Source organism: Pogoniulus pusillus, chromosome 14 (assembly GCF_015220805.1).
Source record: "Pogoniulus pusillus isolate bPogPus1 chromosome 14, bPogPus1.pri, whole genome shotgun sequence".
NCBI lineage: Eukaryota > Metazoa > Chordata > Aves > Piciformes > Lybiidae > Pogoniulus > Pogoniulus pusillus.
Window position 1 is genome coordinate 12,619,562 of NC_087277.1, and position 21,354 is coordinate 12,640,915.

Here is a 21,354-nt window from a genome sequence, read left to right on the forward strand (position 1 = left end):
TTTGCTAACACAGGCCTCTAAACAGGATAAGGTGAATTGTGTGAAACACAGATAAACCTTTTTTAAATGCTTGCTCGATGTCACTACAAACTATTTGTCAAGATTGTGGGGAAAATTCATAGGTACAGAGAACAGAGAAGACAATTTCAAAATGCACAGAAAAGAAAATAAGCCTGTGGAAAACTCTTCTTGTTGAAGCCAGTGCATAGTGGCTTCAGTACAGAATCACCAGGTGAGCTGTAATATGTTTCATTCAGTGATGGATTTGTCTAGCAACCACACTCCTGGGTTTGATACATTGAGTTAATAGGAGACTTGATACTGCCTCCATGTCTTCCTGTTGGAATGGGTAACTTGCATTTGGAATGGCAAACTTTCCTCCTGTCTAGCTCATATTAATTTGTAATGATTTAGCTGATTAGCAGATGGCAGATATCTTTGAAATCTGTTGCAACAAGGAGTCAAAGCACCAGTTCTTAAACTCCCTTTTCATCTAGAGTGCCTCAAAACACTGAACACATTAGACTTGACGTTACTTATGCTGTAGAATATGTTCAGAAGTTGTAAATGTAAAGATGCACATCGGCAGCTGCAACTAAATCCCTCTTGTTTTTCAGGGACTAACAAAAGCAGAAGTAGCTTAATGGCAAAAGTATCTAAAAGTGATAAACAGCAGAAGCTTCAGCTCTTACATCATAATCCACAGTGACCAAATGAGAGGGTGTCTGACACCTAGCACAACCATACAGCCTTGTGGGATGTCACTGTAGTTTACTGTCAGAATCCATCAATATTTCTGTCTCCTTAGAATGTGTTTTCTAGCAGAAAATCTTCAAAGTCTTGCTGAAATAATTCTTCTCTAGAGGTTCACAGATAGCACAGGCCATAACACCCTGAAGTTCAAATCTACCTGAACCCATCAACTTTCATTTGTTCTGACCTCATGTGTATCACTAAGCTGTCAGCCCGCGGCTTGGATGGTAACACTCTGTGCTGGGTTAGGAACTGGCTGGAGGGCCGGACCCAGAGAGTGGTGGTGAATGGTGCCACATCCAGCTGGCGGCCAGTCACTAGTGGTGTCCCTCAGGGATCAGTGCTGGGCCCCATCCTCTTTAACATCTTCATAGATGATCTGGATGAGGGCATCGAGTCAGTCATCAGCAAGTTTGCAGATGACACTAAGCTGGGGGCAGATGTGACTGAGCTGGAGGGCAGAAGGGCTCTGCAGCGGGACCTTGACCGCCTGGACAGATGGGCAGAGGCCAATGGGATGGGGTTCAATAGCTCCAAGTGCAGGGTGCTGCACTTTGGCCACAACAACCCCATGCAGAGATACAGGCTGGGGTCGGAGTGGCTGGAGAGCAGCCAGACAGAGAGGGATCTGGGGGTACTGATTGATACCCGCCTGAACATGAGCCAGCAGCGTGCCCAGGTGGCCAAGAGAGCCAGTGGCATCCTGGCCTGCATCAGGAGTGGTGTGGTCAGCAGGAGCAGGGAGGTCATTCTGCCCCTGTACTCTGCACTGGTCAGACCACACCTCGAGTACTGCGTTCAGTTCTGGGCCCCCCAGTTTAGAAAGGACACTGAGATGCTTGAGCGTGTCCAGAGAAGGGCGACGAGGCTGGTGAGAGGCCTCGAGCATAAGCCCTACGAGGAGAGGCTTAGGGAGCTGGGGTTGTTTAGCCTGGAGAAGAGGAGGCTCAGGGGTGACCTTATTGCTGTCTACAACTACCTGAAGGGTGGTTGTGGCCAGGAGGAGGTTGCTCTCTTCTCTCAGGTGGCCAGCTCCAGAACAAGAGGACACAGCCTCGGGCTGCGCCAGGGGAAATTTTGGCTCGAGGTGAGGAGAAAGTTCTTCACTGAGAGAGTCATTGGACACTGGAATGGGCTGCCTGGGGAGGTGGTGGAGTCGTCGTCCCTGGGGCAGTTCAAGGCAAGGTTGGATGTGGCACTTGGTGCCATGGTCTAGCCTTGGGCACTGTGGTAAAGGGTTGGACTTGATCTGTGAGGTCTCTTCCAACCTTGGTGATACTGTGATACTGTGATACATCTGTCACCCAGGGTTAAATCAAAAATTCCATAAATTAAGTTTGCCTAAAGTTTATTTATTGTTTTTTTTTAAGATATGTTTTGTTCACCTATAGTAAAGAGAAATTAACAAGTTGAACAATGATGGATAGTTGGGAAAATAGAGAATTTATTTCAAAATAGATTAAAAAAAGTCAGCTTGGGAAACCTGAGAAAATGAGGACTGAGAGGAAATGTTTATATTTGAGGCTGACCTGGGAATAAATCTTTTTAAACTAAAAATAAGAAGGATTGTAATAGAAAGGGAAGTTCTGTAAGGAGGTCCCAGACTGTCATGGAGATGAAGCACTTTAATTACTGCAGTGGAAGTGATTAGATCATGGAAACTTGAAGTGAGTTGTTCAAGAGGAGATTGTAGGATAGAAAAAGGATGAGACAGAAGCTTGAAATTAAACTGTGTGATGACAGGATAAGAGAATTTGTTTGGCTTCACAAAAAGAGGATGAAAGGATGCAGATCATGGTGAGTTTGTTATGCACTGTTCATAACAATACTTAATTAGATTACTGCACAATTCCTGGGATCTTGATGTCTAACTTTTCTTTTGGGATACAGAGAAAACTGGTTTTCTTCTGAAATATTAGAGAATATAATCCCTGGGCATGGTATTTTGGTGTGTCAGTGACAGCAAGAAGCATTTCAATGCCCTATTAGTGGTGTCTCACTAGCATGTTCCTTCCTAAACTATCTCTCAGCCTCCAGTTGGAAAAAAAAGTTCTGTAGCCAGAATTACAAAAACTTTTATTTTTGCTTGTGCTTTCATCCATGCTCAGGGCATGATCAACCTCTTGATATTATCTTCTATTTGCAGCTGTCATGCACTGTTCTTTCCCTAGAGATTTGGGGATCAGGTTTGCTGTGGGGACAGAGAAACTATCTGTGATTTATGGCAGCCAGAGGTTGGGAACCTGCCCCACCAGAGCAGGCTCACCTAGAGCAGGTTGCACATGGACACTCCATCACTTCTCTGGGCAGGCTGCTTCAGATCTCTACCACCCTCAAAGTAAAAACATCTCTCCTCAAGTTTAAATGAAACTATGTTCAAGTTTATGCCTGTTATCTCTTGTCCTGTCACTGGGCACCACTGAACAAAGACTGGCTCCGCTCTCCTGGCACTCATCCTTGAAGTATTCACAATCATTGTGAAGATCCTCTCTCAGGTCTTATCTTCTCCATGCTAAAAGAGCCCCAAGTCCCTTGATCTTTCTTCACAAGAGAGATGTTCTAGTCTCTTAATCATCTTTGTAGCTCTTTGCTATAACATCTCAAACAGTTCCCTCTTCTTCTTGAACCGGAGAGCCTATGACTGAACATAGTACTCCAGATGAGGAGTTACCAGGACAGAGAAGAGGGGAATGAGAATCTCTCTTGCCTTGACCTGCTTGCCACACTCGATTTGATGTATTCCAGGATACCTTTGGTTTTCTTGGTCAGAGGACATATTTCTGACTTGCAGTCACCCTGCTGTCCACCAGGACTTTCAAGTGTTTTTCCCCAGAAGTGCTTTTTCATCAGGTCAGCCCCCACCTTTTCCTGATATGTGGTGTTATTCCTCCCTCAATTCAGTACCCTGCACTTATCCTTGTCAAATTTAATGAGGTTGTTCTCTGCCCAACTCTCCAGCCCATCCAGATGGATGCCACTGGATGGCAGCACAGCTTTCTGGTGTGTCAACCCCCCCCAGTTTTGTCACTGGCAAACCTGCTGAGGGTACATTCTTTGCCTTCATCCAAGACACTGGTCAATATGTTGAACAGTACAGACCCAGTACAGATTCTTGTGGGACACTGCTTGCTACAGGCCTTAAACTAGACTCTGTGCCACTGACCACAACTCTCTGAGCTCTATCTTTCAGTCAGATTTCTGTCCACCCCATTGTCCATTCAACAGTTTTGGTGATCTCTTGGAAGTTACTGGCCATTGCATGGTAACTTGTAGCTATATTCATGGGCATCTGGTTTCACTCAGATCTGTGGTCCAAAGTTACTCACCTTCACAGATTCATTCAGGATGAGCATTCAGGACCAGAACTTAGGTAACATACAACTTTAGAATAGTGATGCATTCAATCATGCACAGATCCTGCAAAGATGTGTATTTGCATGTTTGACCAAAAAAAAAAAGCCTGATCTACTTTTTCTATGGTAGTAAATGGGACCTTGATCAAACACGTACAGGACAAAAGGCTTCTTGATCATCTGATGAGGAAAGGTGGTAGATTTGTGGGTGTTTGGAGTTTTTCAATTTTCCCCTCTGCACTTTTTTAGGCAAACGTTTCTCCAAACTCACAGCTATAACATTTTCTCCTTTTCATACCAAAAAAAAACCCCCAAACATTATCCTCTCTTTGATGAATCTAATAATAACAAGCAAATCATAGAGGAAGTGGATGTCTCTGCCTTTCCAGCTGGTTACCAATGCCAAATATAAATTCTCTTGCACAAGAAGAATATTTGGGTTCATCTCCCTTTTTAAGTATGACATTAAATTTGCAGGGACCAAGTACTTTCAGTTTACTTTTGCATTCTTCATGTGAAATTAAAGCAAAACAGAATGTGTGAATAATTTGCTAGGTGCAAAATCATTTCTCTCTAATAACTTACCAGAAAGAGTCTGTTTGTCTCACAACAAGGAAACAAAAAAGTGCTGATGCATTTTCAGCTTAAGATAGGCAGTTCTGCATTGCCATCTTCTCTCCACTATGTGGGGAATGAAAGATGACTATTCCTTGTTGAGTGCCCAAAGTCTGAACCTTTGGCTGTCAGCCTTCATCAGCTCCTTACGTCTTCTACCTATATCTTATAAATTGTTCAGCATTGGAAACCCAGTCACCTCTTCAAAATCCCCAGTGTGATTTGTTCCATGATGCCAGGAATTAGAATCATAGAATTGACCAGGTTGGAAGAGACCTCCAAGATCATCCAGGCCAACCTAGCACACAGCCCTAGTGTGATGGTTTGGGGGTTACCCCGCCCCTGCCACACTTTGTATTTGCCCCAGCTAACTCAGACGGACCCTGGGAATATAGATGAAGCAATTTATTTACAGCTAGCAGAATTTACAAGCAGCTATTTACAATATATACAGTTATATACAATTATATACAGAAATATACAAAGGATAAACAATACAAAAGCACAGCTCCCCTCCCAGAAACCAAGGTCCCCAGGAGGGGCTCTCAAAACCACCCCAACACCTCCCCCCGGCCCTCTTAACCTTACCCCAGTTCTCAGGAAGAAAAGAGGTGCAGCCAAGAGGTTAGGGAGCAAGGTTAGTAGGAGCAGGGTTAATGAGATGTGACCAGGTCCAAGGCAAAAGCAAGAGTGAGAGACAAAATGGAGAAAAAGTTTTTCTTCTTCCCAGAGCTCTCAGCGAGACTATGAGAGAAGTTGACATCAATTGTTTTTCATTTCACTGCCTGTTATCTAGTTCTGTTACCAAAACATCCTAGCTTGCTTCAAACTAGCACAATCCACCCCTTGTCTACTTCGCTCAGAGTATCGCTGAGAATTATCCAATCTAATCTAAACCAATATTTACACTAAAACAATATATACAAGTTCTGTTCACACTTCAATCAGATGTAGGTGATTCAAAAGCTCAGAACAGGGACTCCCAGGTGATGTTGGGTTCGTGCTCATGTACTGTAGATTCTATCGTAGATTCTTTCAGTGTTGGGCGCCGATGTTACCTAGAACAGAAAACTCCTAACAGCTTGAATTTAAACTCTCTCAGCTAAGGTTAAATTTCTCTGTGGAATACACTGGATTTCACCATTCTCCTGCATTACCCAGTATGTATGACCAGGACCTTCAGCAGAAACCACCCCTCGGACAGGTTTCCTTTCGCCCGAAGGAGAAAATACCCAAACAGTTTTCCCTAACAGATTCTTCTCATGTACAACAGGAACTTTATCACCGTCTACTGTTTGGACCAAATCTGATTGTGCAGGTCCTGCTCTGTTTACTGAACCTCTACTATTTACCAACCAGGTAGCTTCTGCTAAATGTTTGTCCCAGTTTTTCAGAGTTCCACCCCCCATGGCTTTTAGGGTGGTTTTCAGCAAACCGTTGTAGCGCTCAATCTTCCCTGAAGCTGGTGCATAGTAGGGTATGTGATAGATCCATTCAATACCATGCTCTTTGGCCCAGTTTTTCACAAGATTGTTCTTGAAATGAGTACCATTGTCTGACTCAATTCTCTCTGGAGTTCCATGTCTCCACAAGATCTGTCTCTCCAAACCAACAATGGTGTTACGTGCAGTAGCATGTGGAACTGGATAGGTTTCCAACCATCCAGTGCTGGCTTCTACCATCGTTAGCACATACTGCTTGCCAGAACGAGATCGAGGTAAAGTGATGTAGTCAATCTGCCAGGCTTCACCATACTTGTACTTTGACCATCTATCACCATACCATAAGGGCTTGATTCGCTTAGCCTGCTTAATAGCAGCACAAATGTCGCAGTCATAGATGACTTGGGTGATAGCGTCCATGGACAAGTCAATCGACCTATCACGAGCCCATCGGTATGTTCCATCTCTGCCTTGATGTCCAGATGAGTCATGGGCCCACCGAGCTAAGAACAGCTCACCTCGGTGTTTCCAATCAAGGTCAATGTCAAGTTCAGAGTTGGTATCAACTTGAGCAATCTTAGCAGCTTGGTCTGCCTTCTGGTTATGTTGATGTTCCTCAGTGGCTCTGCTCTTAGGCATGTGTGCGTCTACGTGCCGCACCTTCACTGGAATGCTCTCCAGCCGTGCATCAATGTCCTGCCATAGATCAGCACACCAAATAGGCTTTCCTTTCCTCTGCCAACCATTCTTCTTCCAGTCCTTCAGCCAACCCCATAGAGCATTGGCTACCATCCATGAGTCGGTGTAGAGGTAAAGGATAGGCCAATTCTCACGTTCAGCCACATCAAGAGCAAGTTGAACAGCTTTTACCTCAGCGAACTGACTGGATTCTCCTTCGCCATCTTTCGTTTCGGTAACTCTCCTGGTTGGACTCCAAACTGCTGACTTCCATATTCGCTTGTTCCCAACAAGACGACAGGAACCATCTGTGAACAAAGCATAGTTCTTTTCCTGATCAGAGAGATCACCATAGGGAGGAGCTTCCTCAGCACGAGTTATTTTCTCCTCCGGAGGTTTGGAACAGTCTGTGCCTTCCGGCCAGTTGTTGATCACCTCCACCAGACCAGGTCGGTCAAGATTACCCATTCGTGCTCGTTGGGTTATCAAAGCCATCCATTTAGACCAGGTTGCATCTGTGGCATGATGTGGTGATGAACCTTTGCCTTTGAACATCCAGTTAAGAACTGGCAGTCTAGGAGCTAAAAGCAATTGTGACTCAGTTCCAATCACTTCAGAAGCTGCTTTCACTCCCTCATAGGCTGCTAGAATCTCTTTCTCAGTTGCAGTGTAATTTGTCTCTGAACCTCTGTAACAACGTCCCCAGAAACCAAGTGGACGACCACGTGTCTCATTTGGAGCTCTCTGCCAAAGACTCCAAGTTGGACCATTGTCACTGGCAGCCGTGTACAGAATGTTTTTAATGTTCGGACCAGATCTCACAGGTCCCAAGCCCACTGCGTGGACTACTTCTCGCTTGATCTGATCAAAGGCTGCTTGTTGTTCAGGTCCCCACTCGAAATTGTTTCTCTTACGAGTCACATCATGCAGAGGTTTGACAATCTGACTGAAACCAGGAATGTGTAGTCTCCAAAATCCCACCACACCAAGAAAAGAAAGTGTGTCCTTCTTACTGGTGGGAACAGCCATGGTAGAGACTTTGTTGATCACATCCTGAGGAATGTAACGGCGACCATCCTGCCACCGCACTCCCAGAAACTGAATTTCTCTGGCAGGTCCTTTGACCTTGTCTCTCTTAATGGCAAAACCTGCTTGCAACAGAATGTCAATGATTTTGTTACCTTTCTCGAAGACTTCCTCAGCAGTTTGGCCCCACACAATGATGTCGTCGATGTACTGGATGTGCTCTGGAGCTTTACCTTTCTCCAGTGCATTGTGGATGACTGAGTGACAGATGGTTGAGCTGTGTTTCCACCCCTGAGGCAAACGGTTGAACTGGTACTGGATTCCTCTCCAGGTGAATGCAAACTGAGGCCTGCACTCCTTTGCTATGGGAATAGAGAAGAAAGCATTAGCAATGTCTATGGTTGCATACCATTTAGCCTCCTTCGATTCCAGCTCGTACTGGAGTTCCAGCATGTCTGGCACAGCTGCACTCATGGGTGGCGTCACCTCGTTGAGGGCACGAAAGTCAACTGTCAGTCTCCAGTCGCCCGTAGGTTTGCGCACAGGCCAGATGGGACTGTTGAAAGGTGAATGAGCTTTCTCAATGACAGCCTGACTCTCCAGTTGACGAATCAGCTGATGAATGGGCAACAAAGAGTCACGGTTAGTTCTGTACTGCCTATGATGAACAGTTTGAGTTGCAATTGGCACTTCCAGGTCCTCTATGTCATGATGTCCCACAACTGCAGATTCATCAGAAAGTTCAGGTCTAATAGACAATTTCAATTTATCATCCTCAATCTCTACAGATGCTATTCCAAAAGCCCATTTATGACCCTTAGGATCTTTGAAACAACCTTGTCTCAAAAAGTCAATTCCCAGAATGCAAGGCGCATCAGGACCAGTTACAATAGTATGTGTCTTCCACTCTTTACCAGTTAAACTGATCTCAGCCTGTATCTTAGTTAACTCTTGAGATCCACCAGTGATTCCAAAGATAGAAATGGACTCTGTCCCTTTGCAATTTGATGGCAATAAAGTACACTGAGCACCTGTGTCAACTAAAGCCCTGTATTTCCGAACTCTTGAACTGCCAGGCCACCTAATGAATACATTCCAATAGATTCGGGTCTCTCCACTATCCCTTTCCTCCTCCTGGCTGGAGGCAGGGCACCCCTAATGCTGAACATGGCATGTAGGGTGTACACAGTGATTGGTGTTGTTGTGAGAGGAATTGCAACTGTTGGAACAATTGCAGTTGCTCTCAGGAGCTGAAGAAGTGACAGCTACTTTCCTGGCATTATTGCCTCTGTTTCTGCCGCTCTGCAGATCCCTGACTCTCTTTGAAAGAGCTGAAGTAGGTTTACCATCCCATTTGTTCATGTTCTCCCCATATGTGTCACGCAGAAGTATCCACAGTGACGCACGTGATTGCTGCTGTCTAGGTGGAATTTGTCTCCTCCTGGGCTGGAATTGCCTTGCAGGAGGTGGGCGTCTGTTCCTGACTGCAGAAACATGCACCCATTCAGATGATGCAGGAATGGTATCCTTTACCAGATTGGTAATGTTTTTGAGATCCTCCTTCAGTTCTTTCATGGTATCTTTAATTTCTGTGGTCATAGTTTGTATGGCAGAGACTAGGCCAGAATGTGACAAGCTATCCTCTATCTGCCTGAGCTGGTCAGTGAATTCACCAACAGTGAAAGATCTTCCATTATCACTCCTTGCTAGGAATTTACTGGCCAAGATGTTAGCATAGGATGAAGGAGCAAGCTTAATCAGCTTCTTCATGAGACCTGTTCCCAAAGGAATATCATCAGGCTCATGAGTGCCATGATCTCCATAAAGCACTTCCTTCACAGCAAACTCTTTCAGAAGCTTAATTCCCTGCTCAACAGTGTTCCACTTCTTGGCAGCCCATGGTAAATCATCTCGGGAAGGATATCTCATAGCCACAGCCAACAAAAGGCGTGTCCACAAGCTAACCCTACCAAGAGGACTTGCTAGGTGTTTGTCCACTCCACTCTCCTTAGTGAGTGGTCCCAGCTGCTTGGCAGACTTGTCTCCTACCTGCAGAGCATTAGCACCAATGCCACGGCATCTCACTAGCCAGCTTAAGATTGGCTCACCTGATTCCCTTGTGTATTCCTTCCTAACTTCCCTGACCTCTCTGAGTGGATCCTTGGAGCCTTGGATGTCATCTTCCTCCTCTTCCTCCTGTTGTTCTGGTGGTGCCGGGCCTAACACAATCTTCCTCATAGCATTCCTAAACTCATTGGAACCATCCTCTCTCTTGGCAGCTAACCTCACAGCGCTCCTCTCACTTGAGTATTGTTGTCTCAGCACATGTACAAGGTCTCGCAGACTAACTGCCTCCTCTTCCTCCTCTTGCTGCTGATCACCAGAGGTCCCCTGTCTTACATCCTCCTGTGAACCACTCTTTGTCTTAGCTTTTGCCTTAGCAGGTGCCAGAAGGGCCTGAGCAGCAACAGACTTGGATGTGTCTGCTGGAGGGTTTGAATCTTTAGGAGTCTGACTTGGAGCATTTGAATCTTTAGGAGGTCTGACTTGGAGCATTTGTATCCTTAGGGGTCTGACCTGGAGCTTGTGAGTTCAAATCTGCCTTGCTTTTAACAGGAGGATTTTGGTTCTGGTCTGCTGGCTGGGGGTTTGAATTAGCTGAGCTGGTGTCATTAGGATTTGGACTGACTGGGCTAGTGTTACCAGCACTAGTAGGATTGTTTGCCTGTCCTCCTGGGATGCCTGCCAACCCTGAGGTGTTTTCATTTTTGCTAGGAACATTCTGATTTTGGGTACCTGCCTGTGCTCCTGAGGCTCCTACCGAACTCTGCGGATTGTTGTTGTTTTTGTTATCAGTGTTTATGTTAGTGGTGGGAACACTGGCTGTGTTCCCAGAACCTATAGAGGAGGGTGGAGAGGCTGGCAAGGGGGAAGCCGATAACTGTGTTCCCTTGTTTTGCTGTGAAAGAGACTGCTTCTGAGACACAGAATTTTTCCTAGTCCTTACAGAAACTGGTTTTGAATTTTTCACCAATAATGCCAAAATTAATATGAATATCAAAATCATGAGGCAAATATTAAAAATTGTGAGAAGAAAAACAGTTTTACATGAGCATGTGCCTATACAAACAGTTGGAATTCCTGTCTTAGGCTGAATAACTCTCATTAGAGCCATATTTAAAGCAGAATTTCCATTGATTGTCACATTATTGACCAGAGCTCCTGTAATGTCCTTGGTAATATTCTCAGAGATATTAAAACCAGCATAACCAAGAATAAAATCACCCCAGCTCCAGAACATATCTGAAACCTTAGCTTTAGCCTTATTATAAGCCAGATCAATGAAATAAGCAACAATCTGAGCTTTTATCCAATTAAATGCCAAGTAAACAAAACCAGACCAGAGCAATGCACCAACCAAATACAATAGCTGCTTGATTAGCTTCATCTTAATTCCCAGAGCTAATTTCCACTCACTGAAATATCTAGCCCCACGTTGGGAAAGCCAATAAAAAATGTGATGGTTTGGGGGTTACCCCGCCCCTGCCACACTTTGTATTTGCCCCAGCTAACTCAGACGGACCCTGGGAATATAGATGAAGCAATTTATTTACAGCTAGCAGAATTTACAAGCAGCTATTTACAATATATACAGTTATATACAATTATATACAGAAATATACAAAGGATAAACAATACAAAAGCACAGCTCCCCTCCCAGAAACCAAGGTCCCCAGGAGGGGCTCTCAAAACCACCCCAACACCTCCCCCCGGCCCTCTTAACCTTACCCCAGTTCTCAGGAAGAAAAGAGGTGCAGCCAAGAGGTTAGGGAGCAAGGTTAGTAGGAGCAGGGTTAATGAGATGTGACCAGGTCCAAGGCAAAAGCAAGAGTGAGAGACAAAATGGAGAAAAAGTTTTTCTTCTTCCCAGAGCTCTCAGCGAGACTATGAGAGAAGTTGACATCAATTGTTTTTCATTTCACTGCCTGTTATCTAGTTCTGTTACCAAAACATCCTAGCTTGCTTCAAACTAGCACACCTAGCCAATCAACTAGATCATGGCACTAAGTGCCCCATCCAGTCTTTGCTTGAACACCTCCAGGGACGGCGACTCCACCACCTCCCTGGGCAGCCCATTCCCATGGCAAATCACTCTCTCTGCCAACAACTTCCTCCTAACATCCAGAATGATCATGATCATAATGTTCTGCTTCCCCTTGGGCCAGAGCACAAATGCTATTCAGATCAAAATTCAAACCATTCATGGGTGGTGGCTAGATTCTCTCTTTAGCTTTACCTCACACATCTTTTCTCAGTAGGACAATAAAAAGACAGATCTGTGCATACTTGTAGACCCTAGAAGGTCTTGGCACTCAAAAATGCAGCAGTCTAACTGTATTTTCTACAGTGGCCTGCAGCTGAGAGAAACTCACAGTGATCTAACAATTTTTTCAGATACCAGTTATAATTAACTCTTATTTTAAATATAACCAGTATGACATTTTCACTCAAATAAATCTCTCATGACAGAATGTGCTATATTGAATTAACACCTTTACAGGCTCTGTACTTTTTAAAGCAATTCCACAAATTAACAATATACTAAAAAGACTGAATTCTGCCTCTCACACACAACCTGAAACCTTGTTTTCCACATTTTTCCATTTATTTTCCTCCCCCCCACCCCCCAGTCTAAGTGAGGGTAATTTTCCTGTCTATTGTCTATGAGGAGAAAAACCCTCAGTCATTCCAACTTCTGTGTCTGTCTTTGCAGACTTTTCTTTTTGATTATGTCCATTGTCACTATTGTAAGCACCCTCCAAGAGTCAGGCTCTGTAGCTGCTAGGCTGCAAGCCCACTGGTGACTTTGTCAAGAGTAAGATGGGAATAATATCTGTTCATACGACTGTCATATTTGTTATCTCTAGGTCTTGGGGTGGTGTATTCTAGTGCCTAGGCATATGAGGGTGGATATGACAAACAGGCTCATAAGGCAAGGGAGGGATGGCTTAACAGACAGAAAAAAACCTCATTTGTGGTTACCATGGAGACACAACTCTCTTGGGATTTCTGCATACCAATGCTAAGTTTCTTTCTGAAATATTTGTAGGTCTGATCTCCTTTTCCTGCTGCTGTAAGGCAGGAGGGATTTCATTCATAGTATGTAACAATTTAGGTGACACCAGTAAATATATTTTCCATAGTTTATCTTCTGTTGCTATTGTTAATCCATGCTGTGTGCAACCTGAGCGATGCTGATTTCAAGGAGGTGTATGTAAGTTTTAGAGAGTGTAACCAATCAGACAAAAAACTCATATGGTTCATGGGTATGTCAGGAATATGCCAGCAGTGTGCTCAGGTGTTCAAGGCCAGATGCTTGAGCATGTCCAGAGAAGGGTGACGAGGCTGGGGAGAGGCCTTGAGCACAGCCCTACGAGGAGAGGCTGAGGGAGCTGGGATTGGTTAGCCTGGAGAAGAGGAGGCTCAGGGGTGACCTTATTGCTGTCTACAACTACCTGAGGGGTGGTTGTGGCCAGGAGGAGGTTGCTCTCTTCTCTCAGGTGGCCAGCACCAGAACGAGAGGACACAGCCTCAGGCTGCACCAGGGGAAATTTAGGCTGGAGGTGAGGAGAAAGTTCTTCACTGAGAGAGTCATTGGACACTGGAATGGGCTGCCTGGGGAGATGGTGGAGTCGCCGTCCCTGGGGCTGTTCAAGGCAGGATTGGACGTGGCACTTGGTGCCATGGTCTAGCCTTGAGCTGTGTGGTAAAGGGTTGGACTTGATGATCTGTGAGGTCTCTTCCAACCCTGATGATACTGTGATACTGTGATACTGTATCAGGAATGCTGTATCAGCCAGCTGGAGGAAGGAAGTGATTGTGCCTCTGTACTTGGCATGGGGGAGGCTGCAACTCAAGTTCTGTGTTTAGTTTGAGGCCTCCTGCTACAAAAAAAAAAAAAAACACCCAAAAACAAAAAAAACACCAAACCAAAAACATTGAGGAGCTGGAGTGTGTGTGAAGAGCAACCAAGCTGGGGAAGGGCAGTAGAGCCATTAGACACAAGTGATGAATGATGAAGGAAAGGGCAGTTGTCTAGTCTTTGGAAGAGGAGGTGTTGTGGAGGCAGGGAATTGATGTGGCCGAGTCAGGAATATATACAAAAATAGAACTGTTTTATTTTCCTGCAGATCTGCCCCCAAAACTACATACAGAAATTAATTGAGTTTTAATCAGCAGATTCAGTTTGATTGAGAAGATCTTAGAAGGATACCATAGGTAAATTTGACTATTTTGGAAGTGAGGAGCTGGAAAAGGCTAAGCTACTGTTTCCCACTATTAATCAGGCTGAGCCCAAAGTTTGCTCACAGGTGAGTCAGGCTGGCTGAGAGAAAGTGTGCTCTGGATGCTTGTCCGCTCGCTCTCTGTCCAAAGACCTCTGAGGCTCACGAAGGCCTATCAAGCCTGCATAAAGGGGGTGCTTATGGCGGGAAGCCTGACAAAGCAAGGGCGCTCCTGTCTCTCAGGAGCTTGTCCTTTGGAGCGCCAGGGGACTCTTTCTGTAGGAACTACCCAGGCCGGGGAGAACTCTAAGGCGGGAACCCCGAGGCAGGAAGCCCCCCAGTATTTATACTCTTCTTAGACAGAGTCGAGTTACCACTGCCTAGCTGCACAGACCACAGCCAATCCCCAGCCCGATACCAGCGCAGGCACTGCACAGGGCACCGCTCCTGCCGGAAGGGCCCTTTGCTCCCCCCCTTCATGCCTGCAGGGCAGGGGGGGGAAACAGCTTTCTTCCGCCTTTTCCTCTCCCATTCAAACCACAGAAGGAGCGGAATATGGGATTCCAGGACAGGAGGTTGAGGAAACAGCCTCAGCTCATGTCAGGGGAGGCTCAGGTTGATTATTAGGAACAAAAATCTTTACAGAAAGGGTTACCAAGCATTGGAACCATCTGTCCAGGGAGGTGGTGTGGTCACCATTTCTGGAGGCATTTAGTAGATACCTGGGTGCGGCACCTGGGGATATGGCTTAGAGACAGTGGATTAGCAGTAGTGATGAGATTGTGAACTTAAGGTCAGTGGCTGGACTTCATGATCTGAAAGGTGTCTTCCATCCTCAATAGTTCTGTGGTTCTATGAAATACGTGAAACTGGCTGTTTACACTAGTTTATGGATTATGATTCTGTTTCCTTGACAATCATTTGCAGTCTTAAAGGTCAACCTGAGGTCTTCAAGAAAAGACTGGATGAGGCACTTGGTGCCATGGTCTAGTTGACTGGATAGGGCTGGGTGCTAGGTTGGACTGGATGATCTTGGAGGTCTCTTCCAACCTGGTTGATTCTATGATTCTATGATTCTAACTACACAGAAAGAAACAAGAAATCTTCCACTATTTTGTTATTTTATTCATTACCAAATAAATTGGAACCAGCACTTTGCTCTGAGATTTAGAAGTCTGTTATATTCTCTCAGCCATTCTCTGTCATCTTTTCTTCTTTTGATGTTAATCACAAGCAGCTAGAACCAGATGATAATGAAGCATTAGAAGATTAACTGTATGGAAAGCTTACAGATTAAAAACAAAGTCAAAGAGCAAAGAAGTCATAATGACTGAGATAATGAGAGTAAGGAGCATAATTCCTTTTCAACCAGTGAGATAGAAAAATATCCCCATGGCACTTCCACACAGGAGAGAGCAGTGTTTACCTCTGGATATACAAAAATAGCATCTGAGCTGTACTGAAGACTTAAGAAATTAAGCCAAACCATTTTGTGCAGAATTTGGTGATCTTCTCCAGCTTCCTGCAGAGTGATTTTTACTGAGAAGGAAAAGAGGCTTAACAGTCCTGAAACAAGTGACAGACTAGCGCACAGTATTCCCCCTGGACCTTTAGCTGCACTAGAGCAAATAGATGTAAAAGGTATGCCTGTAAATAGATGAACCATGAATAAAACAGAGGAGTTGAGGGTAACTTTTTCAGATGTGGGCAACCAAAGAGCAACTAATGTGCTAAAATATTTGTTTCTACTTATTTTTTTTAGAAGCTCTGTGGCATTCCATGTGGCTTTCCAACATCCCCAGAAAGGCACTGGTCTTCTATGCATTTGGCATCATAGCTGCTATCCATGCCCATGTCTCATCTACTTTAGAGCATCCACAGCAACACCAGATACTTAGAGAAAGATTCAAAGGATCAAAACATTTGGTGCCCTGAATACCATTGTGGAGCAAAATAATCCATTGTCATTGAGGTAAAAGCATTTCCCTGGCCCTAGAGGCTCATCTTTCTTCCATGTGGGTTGCTAATACTTGGCATCTCAGTGAGAAGCTTTCTGCACTTCAGGCACAATGCTAGCATGGGAGGGTTTAACAAAGCTTTGCCTCAGCATCTGTAAACACAAGTACGAAGGTAAGGATCATTGCCTGTGTTGAACTGTCAAAGAGCATAAACATGTCTGAAACACACTTTGGTTCACTTCTGGAGTGTTTTTTTAGTAGCTGTATAAACTAGTAAAAGCTCAATAAAATGGGCAAAATATAGGCTGGATATTAGGAAGAAGTTTTTCACAGAGAGAGTGATTTCCCATTGGAATGGGCTGCCCAGGGAGGTGGTGGAGGCACCGTCCCTGGGGACTTCAAGAACAGCCTGGATGAGGCACTTAGTGCCATGGTCTAGTTGATTGGATAGGGCTGGGTGATAGGTTGGACTGGATGATCTTGGAGGTCTCTTCCAACCTGGTTGATTCTATGATTCTATTAATTGTCTGAGAGTGACTCTTAAAATATGTTTTGAGTAAGGCCTTTTGAGCAATGTGGTTTTTAATCTCCCTCTTTCGTATCTCAACATTTTTTCATGCAGAGAGCTTGATGAGCAAATAGTCCTGTAGAGCCTTTTTTTCAGGCTTGTTCATATGGAGTGGTAATAAATCATATCAAATCAAAGTCGGAAATGTGCCTCTTCATAACAACTGTTATCACTGGGAAAAACAAAAGCAGACAAAAAGAATGTGGCCATCTTGTTCTTCCTGAGGGAAGCACTAAGAAAGTGACAGGTATGTTGGTCAGTCATGAAGCTGACAGTTTTGTGACCAGTGAGCATACCTGTTCCCTCACTGTTTAGAAAAGAGCAGTAATTCCAGTAGTGAAGTGTGTCTCTTCTGTGTAGGAGGATACATACTTTTGAGTCTGATAAAATCTGGAAAAAATGTGTGGAACAAACTTTAAAAGACATCAACTTGCTGTCACTGCTCTTTCTGCCTGGCAATTTTCCACTTCATAAACACACAAGTCTTTCCAAACGAATAGCTATTGAAAATAGCTGCATTGTTTTTCATTGCCACCACATACAATGCAGTGATCTTACTGTGAAAGTCTGTGTGCTGTAGTCCACTATCAATCATCTGTACCATCCAGACTATGCAATAACTTCTGTTGTTGCTGCTGCTGAGTGACAGTTTTAATCTCAGTTTCGAGACAGAAATAACAGTTTGGGAGCCTCTTGAGTGCATAAAGGGTTTCTGGTACAAGTGTCAGAGAAAATAGACTTAATCAGCAGAAATTATTTGCAGAGGTCTGTCAGTCTATAAAATAATGAAAATTTTATTGCAGTCATTGTTCAAACTTTGGAAACACAAAGCTGGCCTGCCAATAATAGTCAACATTTAATCCACCTATAAAGATTTGACTCTTTCACCGACATGTAAGAGGTTTCATTAACCTTCTGTGTTTCCTTCATTTAGCAAGCAGGACTCTTGCCACAGTACTAATGAACATGCATTTTGACGTCACCTTGATTAAACTGGAATCCAGGGTATTATGAATGTTTTGGAACCGAATTATTACCAGTCTATTTTGAGAATTTAAAGTACTTTCCAAGAGGATGGCAGTCCTTACTGCAGCCATTTGTTTTCAAAGAACTATATCTGTCAAACAAACAATAAACTAGAAAAAAAACACAACTAAACTTCCAGACGAAAACAACAAAAACGAAAGACAAGAACTCCCAAAGCACTCAAACAAAACATCCACCAAGAAAAAAAAATCTCTAAACGACTCCCCCCTCCAGAAAAGAGCCCAAACCACAAGAACAACTACAACCAAAAATCACACACATTGACATATGACCTCAGAAAAGCCAGAGGCCCAGAATATACTTCAGACATAGTCCAACCATGGTGATGTCCATCACCAGTGCATATTAACACACTTATATTTGCATATTTGCAGGGGCTTAATCAGTGAATGGTACAAGGACACATGAAGGCTTATCAATAAAGGAATGGCATTTCTCAATTAGTACAAACTGGATGCATCCTATATCCTCTTTTTCTATACACAGGACATAAGGTGAGTACAGTTACTGTGGTGTTTTCCTGTCACTGAAAGAAAAATCATAAACAGCCATTTCTTATGATGAAATGTTTGTAGGGTTTTCTTCTGTCTGATAGAAGCAGGTCTTTTAGATCTGATTCAAAGACAAGACATCCCAGTGAGGGCACCAATTAGACTACATGCTTTGTAATGTTTTGTGTGTGTGTTCCTGAATCCACTGAAATTGCCATTAGCAGCTCTAAGCAAGGGATGGAGACTGCATGTGTCAAATTACATTCAAATGGCTTTTATTCAGAAGAACTATTTTTAATGTTATTATTTTTTAATCATGTGAGTATGACAGGAACATGCATCCAATTTTAGAAAGAGATGTTTACAGTAAGGATCACATTCTCACATTAAGTGTTTACCTCAATCCATCACATCAAATCAGAATAGCTCACCAGTTCCACTTCTGCAAATGAAGTGCAGTGTCTATTATGAATGTCTTGTTATGTTTAAGTCCGGTCCTCAAAAGCTCAAACTCTTTTGAACTTCAGTGAAAAAGCCTTGTTTGGAAAGGTGCTCAAAGGTCTCCTTCGTATTAGCATAGAGAGCAACACTTGGACAGCCAATCTTTCTCATTGTCTTTAGAGAGTCTGAAGTTTATCAGTGCTCCCAAACTCTTGAATGGTTTACACAGACTATATTTTTAAATCAAATGGGCCCATAATCTACAGGATCTTTTTTTTTTTCCCCACAAAGTATATATTCCCTTCAGAGGAAAATCAGCTTTTGCTGAAGAGTAACTAGGAGGCAGGGAGATGAGTATTGAAAATGCACAGAAAAAGTTTTAATGAGATTCAATAGCAGATACACATTTATAAAGCAGTAATTACTTACATTTATGTGCAAAGACAAACATGGAAGAGATATAATGACCTTGACGGGCCTGTAGTGGCAGTTCCTAGAAATAATAGAGTCATAAACACAACCTACAAGCAGCCTTCTTTATCCATCTGACAATTTGCAAACTCACAGGGGGTTTCTGATGATAGAGTATGCCTCAAGCTATTGATCATTATCATGAAATCAGATCAACTCCTTACAAAGGGCCCATAATCCAGGAGGGACACCCAAAAAATGTAAGATATGAGCAGTAATTTTGACAGAAATACAGAATTTATGTGCATGTTGTTATGACGATGTCAATAAAACCTTTTACCATCTGAATCAAGGGAGCAGAAGTGAAGAAGATAATTTCATTTTTTTCATCAAGAACAGCATATTTGCTGAAAAAAAGCACTTTTATAACCACAGAGAATAAATAGGGATTCTATTCAAATTCGACAGAAAATTAGGTTGGACTGGATGATCTTGGAGGTCTCTTCCAACCTGGTTGATTCTATGATTCTATGATTCTATGACCAAAATAAAACTCCTTGGGTTTTTGGGTTTTGTTTGGTTTGGTTTATATTTCATTTCTACATTTTGGCAGGAACAGTCTGGTTTCTCATTTTGAAATGGCATCTGGACTTTATTTTCTTTTAATATATTTTTAAAAGCTTAAAATTTAAGGCAACTTCTAAATTTGTCCACAGTTGTCTACCTCTTTTCAGGAGAGTAGTGTGCATATGGACTAAGTCAGCTAAAGGCAAGCCTAGTGCTTTTAGCAGATTATTCCTGATTTACAACAGTTCATAGAGAGGGAATGGTCATATTTTGTTCTGGATTGATTTGTTTTAATACAGTTAAATTAGGTAAAATTAACAGTTACTATTATGGATAAAAATGGGAGAGACACTGCAAATCACTAGCCTTGAATCCATAGCCCTGAATCGTAAGCTAAAATTTCTAATCATAGGTTATGACTGATGTTTAGTATTTATAGAATTAAATGAAATTTAGGTGCCAAACAGCTATTCTTTTCTTGCTCCTGGCTTAATAGACTCTATTTTTCTCTCACGGGAGCAGAAAGAGGAACTGATAACATGTCAGTGGTTAATGAAAAGGTCTTGATAATGAATAATTTACTATTCTTGGAGGTGTTTATGAAAATTAAATCTCACCAAGGGTATAACTGTAGAGCAGCTTGAGTGAATCAGAAAATACACTGCTCTAAGTAGTTTGAAAATTTGGGTCAGAGCAATGAGAATTTTCTTTCTGGATGACTGTTTTCACATAGCTAAAGGCTGTGATTCCTGTTTGTACTCAGTATAATTGTGTCAAAAAGCACTAACACGACAGAAAAACAGACAAGACAGCACCTCTGTCACTGGGAAGGTAGAACATGCTTAGGAATTCACTGATCCACTCTAAATATTTTCAAAAATACTAAGTGGCCTTGCTTACTGTGCACTACACTTCCAGCAAAAGCAGTCATTGAAAAAGTCAAGTTACCCTTCAGTTTTCAGAATCCTAGAAGATCAGGCAGTGCTGTCATCAAGCCCTGAAGTCTGAGAGTCAATTCAGTGTTCAGGGATTTGCTGTGGGTGTGTGGTGGTTTGAAGTGGTCCCATTTCCCCTTAAGAAGACCACAGAGACAAGTCCTCCCCAGGGGATGAACTTGGGCATCTCCAAATGTCGAAACTTTGTTATTCATTCCCATAATCCTGCTGACACTTTGTAAGAGAGGAGCAAAGTCAGCTCTCTCTATTTGCTCCCTTTCTTTCAGATCGCCAGAGGGATTCACAGTATCGCAGTATCACAGTATCATCAGGGTTGGAAGAGACCTCACAGATCATCAAGTCCAACTAGGTAGCTATGAAGGAGGAAACCCTGCTTGCAACCTTCAAAGCCACAGCTGCAATTCCAGCTGTGCAATTCAGGCCTACTTGGACCTAATTGGGAGACAATGTTGGGGAGGGTACGGGGTTAGAAAATGAGCACTGGGGTTTTGGTGGTTTAGCTTGGTTGGGGGGAAGGTTCTGAGGGAATTCTCATGTATCCTGTATCTGTATTAGGTGTTAAGGATTCATGCATGATCCATCTTTCCCTGCACAACTTTTCTGTATTCCTCTCCAATTCAGCAAGAACATTATTAGTTTCCTGCCTTCTTTTAAAAGTAAAATAATATACATCTGTTGTGCTCTTAAACAAAAAACAAACAAACAAAAAAACCACAAAACACCAATGGAAGGATGTTGGAGCAATCATCTGCTCTGTGAAACAA

At 43.3% G+C, this 21,354-nt stretch overlaps 1 long non-coding RNA gene across 1 annotated transcript in view; it reads left to right on the plus strand.

Moving 5' to 3' along the window:
* Window positions 1-20,917, plus strand: part of LOC135181048 (uncharacterized) — a 45,877-nt gene extending 24,960 nt beyond the window's left edge. Inside the window, exons 2-3 of the long non-coding RNA XR_010304678.1 lie at window positions 18,099-18,218; window positions 20,857-20,917. This is a non-coding gene — a long non-coding RNA (uncharacterized LOC135181048). The remainder of the gene's footprint in view (window positions 1-18,098; window positions 18,219-20,856) is intronic.
* Window positions 20,918-21,354: the final 437 nt, after the last annotated feature.